This window comes from Dendrobium catenatum, unplaced genomic scaffold (assembly GCF_001605985.2).
Source record: "Dendrobium catenatum unplaced genomic scaffold, ASM160598v2 fragScaff_scaffold_587, whole genome shotgun sequence".
NCBI lineage: Eukaryota > Viridiplantae > Streptophyta > Magnoliopsida > Asparagales > Orchidaceae > Dendrobium > Dendrobium catenatum.
The window spans coordinates 111,876-124,645 of record NW_021319049.1 but is presented as its reverse complement, the minus strand read 5'-3'; positions in this window follow the sequence as shown (position 1 = coordinate 124,645).

Here is a 12,770-nt window from a genome sequence, read left to right as displayed (position 1 = left end):
AGGGTAAAACACTTAACTTGTTAAAATTATTTGTTTTTGGATGTAAGGTGTTCATACGTAATAATAAAAAATCTCCTATAAGAAAGTTTGATCTAAAATCAGATGAAAAAATTTTTATTGGATATTCTAGTGTTGGAAATCATATAGAGTGTTTAACAAAAGAACTTTGGTAGTTGAGGATACCACATATATTATATTTGATAAATCTAGCATTTTGGAAGAGCCAAGTTCTATAGAGGATCATATATAAAATAATTCCCAAAGTATTGAAAGGATTAATTCAGGAAAAAATATGGAGATAAAATCTCTTTGCCTAGAGAATGGAAATTTTCTAAAAATCACCCTAAGGAATTAATTGTAGGTGAACCTAATGAGGGTGTTAGTACAAGGCATGGACTTAGAAAAGAGGTTAACCATTCTACCTTTATTTCTATGATTGAACCCACAAATATTAATCAAGCACTTTCAGATGAATTTTAAATTTTGCCCATGCAAGAGGAGTTTAATCAATTTGTAAGAAATGATATTTGGGAATTGATTGAAAGGCCAATAGATCAAAGTGTAGTTGGAAATAAGTGGATGTTTAAAAACAAAATGAATGATTCACGAGTTATGATTAGAAATAAGGCTAGATTGGTGGCTAATGGGTATAATCAAATTAAAGGCATTGATTTTGAAGAGATAATAACCACTGTAGCTAGACGTGAAGCGATTAGGGTTTTATTAGCCTTTGCTTTTTTTAGAGGTTTTAAACTATTTCAAATGGATGTTAAGAGTGCCTTTTTGAATTTGGTTATATAAGAGGATGTTTATGTTGAGCAACCTCTAGGGTTTGAAAATTCAAAATTCCCTAATCAGGTATATACATTAAAAAATGTATTATATGGATTAAAATAGGCACATAAGGCTTAATATGAGAGTTTAAGCATTTTCCTATTTGAGAGTACTTTTATAAAAGAAAGTATGGACACCACTCACTTTTTGAAGAAATTAGGAGATGATATACTCATTGTTCAGATATATGTTGATGATATCATTTTTCAATCTACAAATAAATGTTTTTGTGATGATTTTTCCAAAACAATGAGTAGTGAATTTGAGATGAGTTTAATGGGAGATCTAAGATATTTTAGCATTAAGCAAATTGAGGAGGCAACTTTTCTTAGTCAATCAAAGTATATTAAGGACATCCTCAAGAAGAATGAAATGGATAATACTAAAATAGTAACTACACAAATGGGTTTCTCAGTTCAGTTGGCCCAAAGGGAAAATCTGTTGATAAAAAAAATTTAGAGGTATGATTAGATCATTATACCAGATATAATGTTTAGTGTTTATTTGACTGTCTAAGATATTCAAACTTGATATGTTCTAAATTTATGTCTTTTTTGTTTATTTTTAGTTGCTTATTTTGTGTTTATGTGAGTTTTGTCTTTTCTTGTTTTTGAATTTTTGATTTATTTTTATTTTTTATGTGTGTTAAAATAGAAAGCATGTCACTTGATTATGAGAAGTTTGTCTGATTTTCTTGTATTCTTTTTAAGTTCTATTCATACTGTACGAATATGTATTCATCCTGTACAAATTCTGTAGTGTATACATATTTGATTGTAGGAGTTTAAATGTGAAACCTTTGTCATCATCTGGTAAGATTAGTATGGGTTCGTTTGTATGAATGGGGTCTATTTTACTGGCTAAGTTTAGTTTTCATTGTCGATCATCCCGGACGAATTCATTTTCATATGTATGATCCATATGTCAATTTTTGTAGGGGATAAACCTAACAACCTTTAAAATAATCTTAAATTTTTTAATCATTCTGGACGAACACCTGTTTGTATGTATGATCACGAGGTAAAAAAACTTGTATGAAAGGATGCCTAAAAAAAAAGATTTATAAAAAGCCATATCATCTTTGCCTGTTTTTGTTCCTATGTACAAAAAAATGTTCGTCTCACGCGATTTCATAAATCGTATGTACAAAACAAATTTCATATGGTATGATATAAGTTTTTCTTTACATAGAAGGGTTTTGAAAACATTTTTTTTTCATTCACTTTCAAATTTCTTTCAAAACTCTAGATTCCCTGTCTAGGAAATAGCCACTTCTAGAAAATGTCCTAGAGGCTCTAATGGATCTCCTTCTACTTCTACTGATCTTGATTTCTCATCTAAGAAGTATAAAGATGCATTCTATAGGTTTATTATTGAGAAAATTACCACATCTCAACTGCTAATCCAAGATGACCTTCTTTTTTAAATAATGCCCTTTTTGCTTCCACTCAACTATCATTCATTCTGACTCTCATATATGGATATCACAAAGAAACCTTTTATTATTTCTTAGCTAATATGAGAGTAACGGAGGATTAATCTAGGATGAGTTCTTTTGTCCAACTACGACATGTAGAAATTACCAAAGCAAATTTAGGCATTTGCCTCAATTTAAGAACCAAAGGAGTTAGAGCTCATACCTTGACGTCTAGATCTGACTAAGATGGGATGGAAATTAAAAAAGTTCTTAGAGATGCTACCTCAATCAATCATTTATCTCGAGTCTCTACGTTGAATCAAAATGCTAAGCTCATCCAGCATGCTTTAAGAACTTTTTTTATTTCTAAAGATAGTGATAGAGTGAATATGACTCCACTCTTGTCCACTGTGACATATCTTATCATGACTGAAAAACCTATTGATGAAGCCTAGCTCATTATGGACTACCTTTACAATCTTTTTCAAATTGGTTAACCTCATCATAAAAGGAAAACGAATGTGACCTTAGGACATCTTATTTGCCTTATCCTTGAAAAGAAGTATAATCTAATTCACCCCGATCCTCCGACTAAACTCCCAGTTTATTTTATCGATGCTTCATTTGAATCTCTGTTTGGGATAAATGAGAGTTTTATTGAGGATATTGAGGGTGAAGAGGGGCTCCTGCACCTTCTTAGTGACCTAATCAAAATGACTTTCAGGAAATGGTCTAGCAATTTGATAGGTTAGAGACTCATTCTGATCAATGTTTTGATCAAATTCAGACTAATCTAAACCAGTAGGATACAAGGTACCAAGAAGATATGGGGTGGATTCGAGGTCAATTTTGTTACGAATTTGATTTTAGGCCTATAATTTTGATGATAGAAAATATTTCTATTTTTCTATGACTGCCTTGCCTACTAATGTTTCAAGTCTACAAGATCAAATTCTAAATCAACCAGCTTAAGATTGGGTAGATTAGGGCTAAGTCATCTTGTAATGTACGTCAACTATCTTTTAACTTTTCTTAAGTCCATTGCAACATTGTGGGTCCTGATGCTAAGTAATCTTGCACACACACATACTTGGGGGAAAATTTCTAACAGTTTGATCAGTGTTTTCTATTTTTGTTCACATCATTCGGGACAATCCCAAATCATTCTAGATGATTAGTTAAAAATAGAAACACTAATTAAGACATTATGGTTAAGATAGTCACAATTAAGAGAATCGTCCTGGACGATATTATCATCGTCCAGGATGATAGGATCAAATTTGAAAGAATCAGGCACCAAATCCTTTTAGGCATGTTTTATTTTTGGATATCATCCAGGACATCATCCTAGACGATGCATTATAATTATGCCTAAATTAGTTTGGTAATTAAGGAAAGAAATTAAAATTTGAATTCTCAATCATATTATCTTGGATTATTGTAGGATCTTTGAAGATAATATGTTAACAAATCTTAGTTCTTCCTAGACAATCCATAATCGACCTGGCTCCATCTAGGGAGATGTTCTGTCTGATATGTGATGTTTTGTACTAATTGTCCCGGACGATCGTGAGGTTTTCCTGGATGATCTAGTTATATTTTCATTATCCAAACATCCATCCAGGGCGATGTTCTGGATGATATGTGATGTTTTGAACTAATCATCCTAGATGATCATGAGATCGGCCTAGACGATCAAGTTAATTTTTTCATTATACAGACATCCATCCAAGGCGATGGTCTAGACAATATTTGTTGACTTGAACTAATCGTACATGATGATGTATCATCATATACGATATGAACAAAAGGAACCTTCTAATCGTCCAGACTCTCCCTAATCATTTTGGCTGATTAAGCTAAATTTAGATTAATGATATGGGATGATTGGTTGATTATCCTGGGCAATATTTGATGATTAGTTGCAAATTAAAGCAATTTTGGAGCCCTTATTTAAAAGATCTCTTATTTTCTCAAATGGATATCTTTTACTATTGTCTTGACCTGAGAGAGCCAAGAGGAGAGGGAGAGCAAGGGAGATAGAGAGAGGATCTTATAAGGGAGAGTTTTTGAGGGGTTTCATAAAGGTTACTCCAAGAAAGGATATGTATCGTCTTCTTTGGTCGTCGTCCCTAGTTCCTTGATGTTCAAGAGAGGTCTACTTCAACAACAAATCAAGGTTCTCTGCCTGCTTCAGGAGGAAGCAAAAGGAGTTGGGTTCTCTTCCAGCTTTAGGAGGAAGCAAAAGGAGTTTGGTTCTCTACCTGTTTTAGGAGGAAGCAAGAGGAGTTGGGTTCTCTGCCTCACCAGGGTTGGTGGAAAGGAGTTTTTGTACAGGCTTCTCCGCCTTGCTGTGGGAACAAAAGGAGAGACACTGAGTTTAGTGTAATACTAGGAGGAGAGGCTCAAGGGAGTGGATGTAGGTCAAGTTGTCCAAACTACTATAAAATATGGTGTGTTATTTCTTATTATTCTTCCGTATTTAAATTCCTCACTTCAATTTTTGTGTTGATTTTTTGGTTTTGTTTATAATTCTATTTGGAGAAAATTTTAAATACTAATTCACCCCCCTCTTGGTTAGCCTTAGGACTAGTTTATAAGGGCATAACATACCTGACAAACTTTTAAGTTGTATTAGAGCACTTTCAAGTGGTATTATAGAAGGATTCATAAAAATGAGTTTTTGAAAACTTTTGAATTTTGATTAATGGCTAACTTTTGTAATTGTAATAGTGTGGAAGGGTATTCAATACCTGATCACCTTTGTTTGATAATATTTCTTTTTAATTTTTAGAAAACTTGCATGTCTACATTTTTACAATCGATTGACTATCTCATGTGGATGCTTGTTAAGGATGGTTATTTACCTCCGTCACGTGAAATTAATGGCATTAAAACTGTACTTTCTTTTACTGAATATACTTTTGATGATAGAGATTTAACGCAACTGAAAGAAAAATATTTAAACTATATTTTTTATATTTTGAAATCGAAAGATTACATGCCTGTTTCAACTTGTGCAAATGGTAAAGAAATTTGAGATAGATTGTGTATTACTTATGAGGGAACTAATGAAGTTAAGAAATCTAGGTTGAATATTTTATTGCATAACTACAAACGTTTTCGTATAAAACCTATTGAATAAATTTCTGACATACATACTAGGTTTACTCAATTGTCACCTCATTGCATGCCTTAGGAAGAGAGCTAACTAACTATTAAAGAGTTAATAGAATTTTGAGATGCTTGCCTTCTTCATTTGATGATAAGATTACTGTAATTATTGAATCTAAGGATTTGAATTCTTATTTTGTTGATAACATACTTGAGTCACTCATTGCTTACGAGCAAGGAGTTAACCAAAGATAACTTGATGCAGGTGAGAAGAAGAAGGAGAAGAATTTGGCACTAAAGGTTAATGACACAAACACTGATTCTTCCAAGTCTGAAAGAGATGATTCTTCCTTAATCACTCGACAATTAAAAAACTTTCTAAGGAAGAATCCCCAGCACCATCAGAAATGGAACAAAGATAAATGTTGAAAAAATTGTAAAACTTCTTCTGATGTTGTTTATTTTGAATGTTGGAAGCCTGGACATCTCAAAGGTGATTGTCCTACACTTAAGGATCGCTCAAGAAAGGAGAAGGTTGAGGAGAAACCCAAGTTCAGGAAGGACAAGAAGCAGTTCCAAAAGATGTTCTGAGCGGATTCTGCATCAGACTACTCTGAGACTAAAGCTGAGGAGGAGACAACAAACTTGTGCTTGATGGCCAATGATCATCTTGGTTAGTATAACCAAAAAGAGGTATGTAAACTAATATATGAACAATTTCTTGAAGTTTGTGATAAAATTCATGCATCATATATGAAACTTAAGAAATCGCATGCAGTTTAAAATTGGAATTTTGAAATTTGTAAAAAGTGCATGAAGTTTTACGTAAAGATCACGCCCAAATTGATAGTAATCACATGTCATTACTTAATAAGTTTGATGAGTTAAATAAAAAGCATTCTAAGTTTGTTATTGAGCATGATTCATTGAAATCATCATACATCTCACTTGAAACTAATTTTAAAACATATATTCATGAATTTGAGCATAGGGAGCACTATTTGAGAGTTGATAACATTGTTTTGGATAGTGCTAACTCAAGGTTTAATGCTGAATTGAAAGAACTTGAGGAAAATATGACTCCACCCACACCTGAACAGTTTTTCAATTTTAATCCAAAGCTAAAAGTTTTGAAACGTAGGAAGAGGCACTATAACTTGTTAGATGTTTTTCATGTTACTTGCTAGGGCATATTTCACACACTTGCACTGTTCACCATAGTACACATTGGGGGTGAAGACCCAAATTGTATGATTCACATCATAACACACATGCATCACTTTCTTATGTTCATAAGATAGGACCCAAACTTCTTTGGGTTCCTAAATTTGATGTTTAATGTTTATGTAGGCTTGCTCTCACAAAAGGCTTCATGATAGCATGTGGTACTTGGACAGTGGAGGCTTGCGACACATAATTGCTTCAACTTGTTGTTAATAAATTCTGATATGTATGTTTTCTGATCTACTGCTCATTGTTATTTTCTATTCACTTTTTTTTTTTTGGATTTGTGTGTCAATTTTTTATTTGAAGTTATTTTGTAGTGTTTTCATCTCTGATGTTCTTTTATTTTTCTTTTTGGTCATAGCTGAAATGATATTTTAGGCCTTTATTTTTTTTTCAAAATCTATAGTCAATGTCAGACATCTATAAATCAATTAAAGGGAGAAAAATAATTGATTGTTTCCCTTCCTCTAACCTCTATTAATGGTATAATTTTCTTTTCTAAATAAAAGTCTATTTCAATCTAACAACCGAACTTTACAATTAAGAACTTTTCTATCTTGCTATAATAATCTATCTTATATATATAATGTTCAAAGTTTTTATATTACTTTCAATCTTTCATAATCTTGTCGTTGCATTTATCATATGAATTTGATTTTGTTTTATGGTTTATTCTTCATTATATTAGAGAGTGAGTTTTTCTTCTCTAATATTTGGAAGATATACTAAAAATTTAGAGTATTTAAGAGTTTCAAAAGGGATCTTACTTGCAAAAATATCAAGGGCATAAAATAAGCCAAAAAAATGAAAAGATACATAATGATCGTAAAAAAAAATAAAAGATACACAAAGTGTATAAAAAATTAAAAGATGCACAAAGTGCACCAATCAATTGACAAGAGGCATAAAATGAACCCACAAAAGGAAAGATTCATTCTCTTTCAAACTTTTAATCTTAGAGGAATTCATGTGTCACTTGATATTTTTGAAGGCTTGATTTCAAATTTTGCAATTGTGACAAATTACTTTGAAATATTATTCTATAACATATTTTTCTGAAACCAAGTTTTGAATGGATCTTTATTTCTTATCTAATTGATTTTTCTGAGTTATGTCTTTTATTTTCAAAAGATGATTTTCCCTGAGAGAAGTTCGAGCTAGGGCTAACAAGATCGACTATTCTACTATTTTTTGGATTTTGATGATGTTAACTCTTTATTCTTACAAATTTTTTAATTCAATTACATTGAGACTTTATCATATTAATGATTTGATAAAAAAAAATTGTTTTCGTTCTTCTTTTGCATCTTCTATTCTTCTTTTCTTTTCTTGTTTGTCCTCATCCTTTTTGTGATTTCAAAATGGGGAGTAGTGGTAGTGGTTGAGTTTTTTTATCATACTATTTTACTTATGTTCATATTTTATTTAGTTTTGATTATTTGCCATCATAAAAAAGGGGGAGATTATTGCGAATCTGATTTTAGGAATATAATTTTGATGATAGCAAATATTTTTATTTTTTTACGACTGCCTTTCCTACCAACATTTTAGGTCTATAAGATCAAATTACAAATCAAACCAGCTCAAGATTGGGTAGATTAGGACTGAGTCAACTTATAATGTACATCAAGTGTCTTTTACCTTTTCTTAAGTCCATTATAATATTGTGGGTCCTGATGCTAAGTAACCTTGCACACACACTCTTGGGGGAAATTTTCTAACTGTTTGATTAGTGTTTTTATTTTTTGATCACATCATCTGTGATGATCCCAATTCATATTGGACGATCAGTTAAAAATAGAACCCTAATTAGGGCATCATGGTTAAGGTGGGAAATTAAGTGAATCGTCTTGGATGATATTATCATCGTTCGGGATGATAGGATCAAATAAAAAAGAATCAGCCACCAAATCCTTTTAGGCATGTTTTATTTTTGGACATCGTCTACGACATTGTCCTAAATAATGTACTATAATTATGCCTAAATTAGTTTGGTTATTAAGGAAAGTAATTAAGGTTTGATTGCTCAATCATGTCATCCTTGATAATTGCAGTATTGTGCGGGATGATCTGTTAACAAACCTTAGTTCTTCTTGGATGCTCCATAATCAGCCTGGCTCCATCCAGGGTGATATTCTAGCAGATATGTGATGTTTTGTACTAATCATCCTGGATGATCATGAGATTGGCTTGGACAATCTAGTTATTTTTTCATCATCCAAACATCCATCTAGGGTGATATTCTTGATGATATATGACATTTTGAACTAATCATCCTGGACGATTGTGAGATCAGCCTGGACGATCAAGTTACTTTTTTATCATCCAAACATCCATCCAAGGCGATGGTCTGGATGATAATCGTTGACTTGAATTAATCGTACATGACGATAGTATATTATCCTGGACGATCTGATCAAAGGAACCTTTTAATCATCTAGACTCTCCCAAATCATCTTGGCTGATTAAGCTAAATTTGAACTGATCGTACGGAATGACCAGTCAATTTTCTTGGATGATATTTGATGATTAGTTACAAATTAAAGAAATTTTGTGGCCATAGTTTAAAAGATTTCTTATTTTCTTAAGAGGAGATCTTTTGCTGTTGTCTTAACCTAAGAGAGCCAAGAGGAGAGGGAGAGCAAGGGAGATAGAGAGAGGATCTTGTGAGGGGGAGTTTATGAAGGGTTTCACAAAGGTTTCTCGAAGAAAGGATCTGAGTCATCTTCTCTGGTCGTCGTCCCTGGTTCCTTGGAGGTTCGAGAGAGGTCTACTTTAGCAACTGAATGAGGTTCTCTATATGCTTCAGGAGGAAGCAAAAGGAGTTAGGTTCTTTTCCTGCATCAGGTGGAAACAAAGGAGTTTGTTTCTCTTCCTGCCTTTGGAGGAAGCAAAAGGAGTTGGGTTCTCTGTCTCATCAGAGTCGGTGGAAAGGAATTTTTAAATGGGCATCTTCGCCTTGTTGTGGGGGAAAAAGGAGAGACATTGAGTTTAGTTCAATACCCATAGGAGAGGCTCCGAGGAGTGGATGTAGGTTAGGTTGACCAAAGCGCTATAAAATTTGTTGTGTTCTTTCTTATTATTCTTCTACATTTAATTTCCACACTTTAATTTTTGTGGTGATTGATTGCTTGTGTTTATGTTTCTGTTTGGAGAAATTTTTAAATACCAATTCATCCCAACACTTGGTTAGCCTTGGAACTAGTTTATAAGGGCCTAACATCCCTAACAAACTTTCAAGTGGCATCAGAGCACTTTCAAATTTGACTCGGTGAACAAAAATGTAGCTGTGATGAATAACTTTTTTTTAGTGTTCAATCAGCCACGTCCTTCAGAGTAGGGCCCCTTTGAGTTTTAGATGTACTTCTTTGTCGTTTCCTCTGTTAGTCCTTTACCTGTGATGACTTCTTGCTTATGATGTGATGTTGTTTTTTCTTTCTATTGATTCTAGTTGTGTTTTTTGTTGTGGTGGTTATGTGTGTTAGTTTGAATTTTTATCAACTGATATCTTTGTACCAATATAGAAAATCTTTTTGATATCAATGAAAAATGACATGTTTTGCTAAACTGTTTTGTTTTTTATTTTAAAATGTTACTGTGCCTATATGAAAATCCTTTTGTAATTGATCTAAATTGTGCTATAAATTAATTTGCATTGCAAAATTAATTTTATTATGAAATCTAATTTTTAAAAAATTAAAATTAAAGTATAACTCCATTAAGTTAAGTATATCAATTTTATGTTCTTTTAGGCAAACATAATTTGAATATTATTATTGCAATATTGATGTCTTATTATTTCTTTTTTTTTCTTTTTTAAAATAATTTTTTTTATTATTAGAGAAGTTTGATTTTAGATTATTGATTTTGGAAGACCATATAAAAAAAAGTATATAAAAAAGAAATATACAATGTGTACAAAAATTGAAAGAATACACAATGGTTCGCAACGTAAAAGAGACACAAAATTAGCCCAAACAGAAAAAGATGCATAATATGAGCCACAAATATTTGAAAATATGTGCAATATCGCCAATTAAAAGTTTTATGTATTATATTCTTTCCAATATCCTTTAATCTTTAATTAAAATCAATCTAATGTTCAATTATATTATATATTAAAAATTGAAATTAACTAATCTTTATTTCATCTTTTTTTTAATAATCATACGTATTTAATTGTCTAGAATGCATCATGATCTTGATTAACTTATCTTATCTAAGTTGTTCTTTATTTTAAAATTTTTGAATCTTTCTTTCTCATCTTGTATAATTAACTTTGTTATTGTAAATTATTTTACAATAATTTTTAAGATCACTACTTTTGGTTTATCTTTTGACATCTTTTATTTCATTTTTCTTTTTTCCCTTTTTGTTGTTGTCAAAAGGGGGTGAAATAATTTTGTTTGTGTTGTTTGTGTTTGAGTTCTTGATTGATTGTATTTATATTTTTGTTGTTGTCTATGTTTTTGTGATTGTGGTATTTTTATGTTTTTGGTGCATTTGTGTTTTAAAACTAAAAAAAAATTATTCTTCATGGATATTCCCTATATTAAAAAATGTTTATTCATTTAGGGGGAGCTAAGAAGAAATTTAGGGAATAAATGTTAACTCAAACATTAATTTTCTTACCATCATAAAAAAGGGGGAGATTATTGAGATTGTTATAATTTAGTTTTTCGATTTTTGAGATTCTTGCAATATGTGTGTTTTTGATGATTCCAAATATTATTATTTTAATTACTATTTTCTCCAAACATATATTGGGTATATTATTTTTATTGTTTGTGTGAACTAACATTTCAGAGAAATCATACTCAAGACTATTGAAGACTTCAAGGGAGAATAATTTAGGGTTTATTGTAAATGGAGTCTATAATTTTTACTTTTATTGAGTCTGAGAGAGTGTGAATGTAATTGAGTAATCGTACACACACACACTAGTGAAGTGTTTAAAAAATATAAATTTTTAAACTAATTATACTGTACAATTTGAGTTCGTACGAGACGATTTGGTTAGTTTATTTCCTCCAACAAGTAGTTAATCAAAAGCGGGCAAATTTTTTTTCTAATAATTGTTCGTACTGTACAAAGTTGTCTTCATATAAACAACATCCAGAGTAGGAAAATGTGGGGAACATTTATGTCCAGATGAACATGTAAATTTTTTGAAATGTTCGTCAGGGACGATCTGGATTTCGTACAGACAACGTCCAGAGTATGAAAATATGGGCAACAATTTTGTCCAGAGAAACATATAAATTTTTTGAACTATTCGTCCGAAATGATCTTTATTTAGTACAGACGACCTCCACAGTACAAAATTTTTGGGAACATTTTCATCCAAACGAATGAAATGTTTTTGATAAATGTTCATACTGTACGATATACATATTGTATGGTATGATATGTTTGTATGAAAAACATTTCATACAGGATCATACCAGACAATTTTGAACTGTTCATCAGAGATAAACATTGACCGTACTACACAATCGTGTATGCTCAATATTAAAAATTTCAATTTTTTGGATGATTTTTCATGTCTTTTATATAAATGGTCATAGAAATTGTTTTGAAAAAGTCTGTTCTTTGTGATTTATTTGAAAGAAAGTGAATGAGTGTTTAAGAAGAATGTTTGAGAGAGAGTTCTTGCAAGTGGAGTGTAAAGGGTTCACAAGGTTACTCAAAGGTAAGAATCTCTTTTAGATTTTAGTTACTTCTCTTCCTTTCTTTTTTTTAATTGATTAAGAGAATATCTTTGAAGAAGATCTGGTACTCTATGTTGAGTCCAGTAATTAGGTTGTTAAGCCTAAGTAAATGTCCCAAGGCTACCAAGAGGGGGGTGAATTGGTAGTTTTTAAAATTTTAAACCCTCTTAATAATAAAGTTGAACCGAAATAAAATTTTCTTTTAAAGTTAGTAGAAAAATGTTTTTCAACCACAGAGTTATTAAAACTGAAATTTAAAGTGCGGAAACGTAAAAGCTATAAAGTAAATGACACCAGATTTATAGTGGTTCGGTCTATAACCAGACCTACATCCACTCCTCAGAGGCACCCTCTGAGTATTGCACTAATACCACAAAGTGACTCTCCTTTAGCACCCACAGCAAGGCGGAGAAGCCCTTACAACACACTCTTTTCACCACGCCCCGGTGCGGCAGAGAACCGTCCGT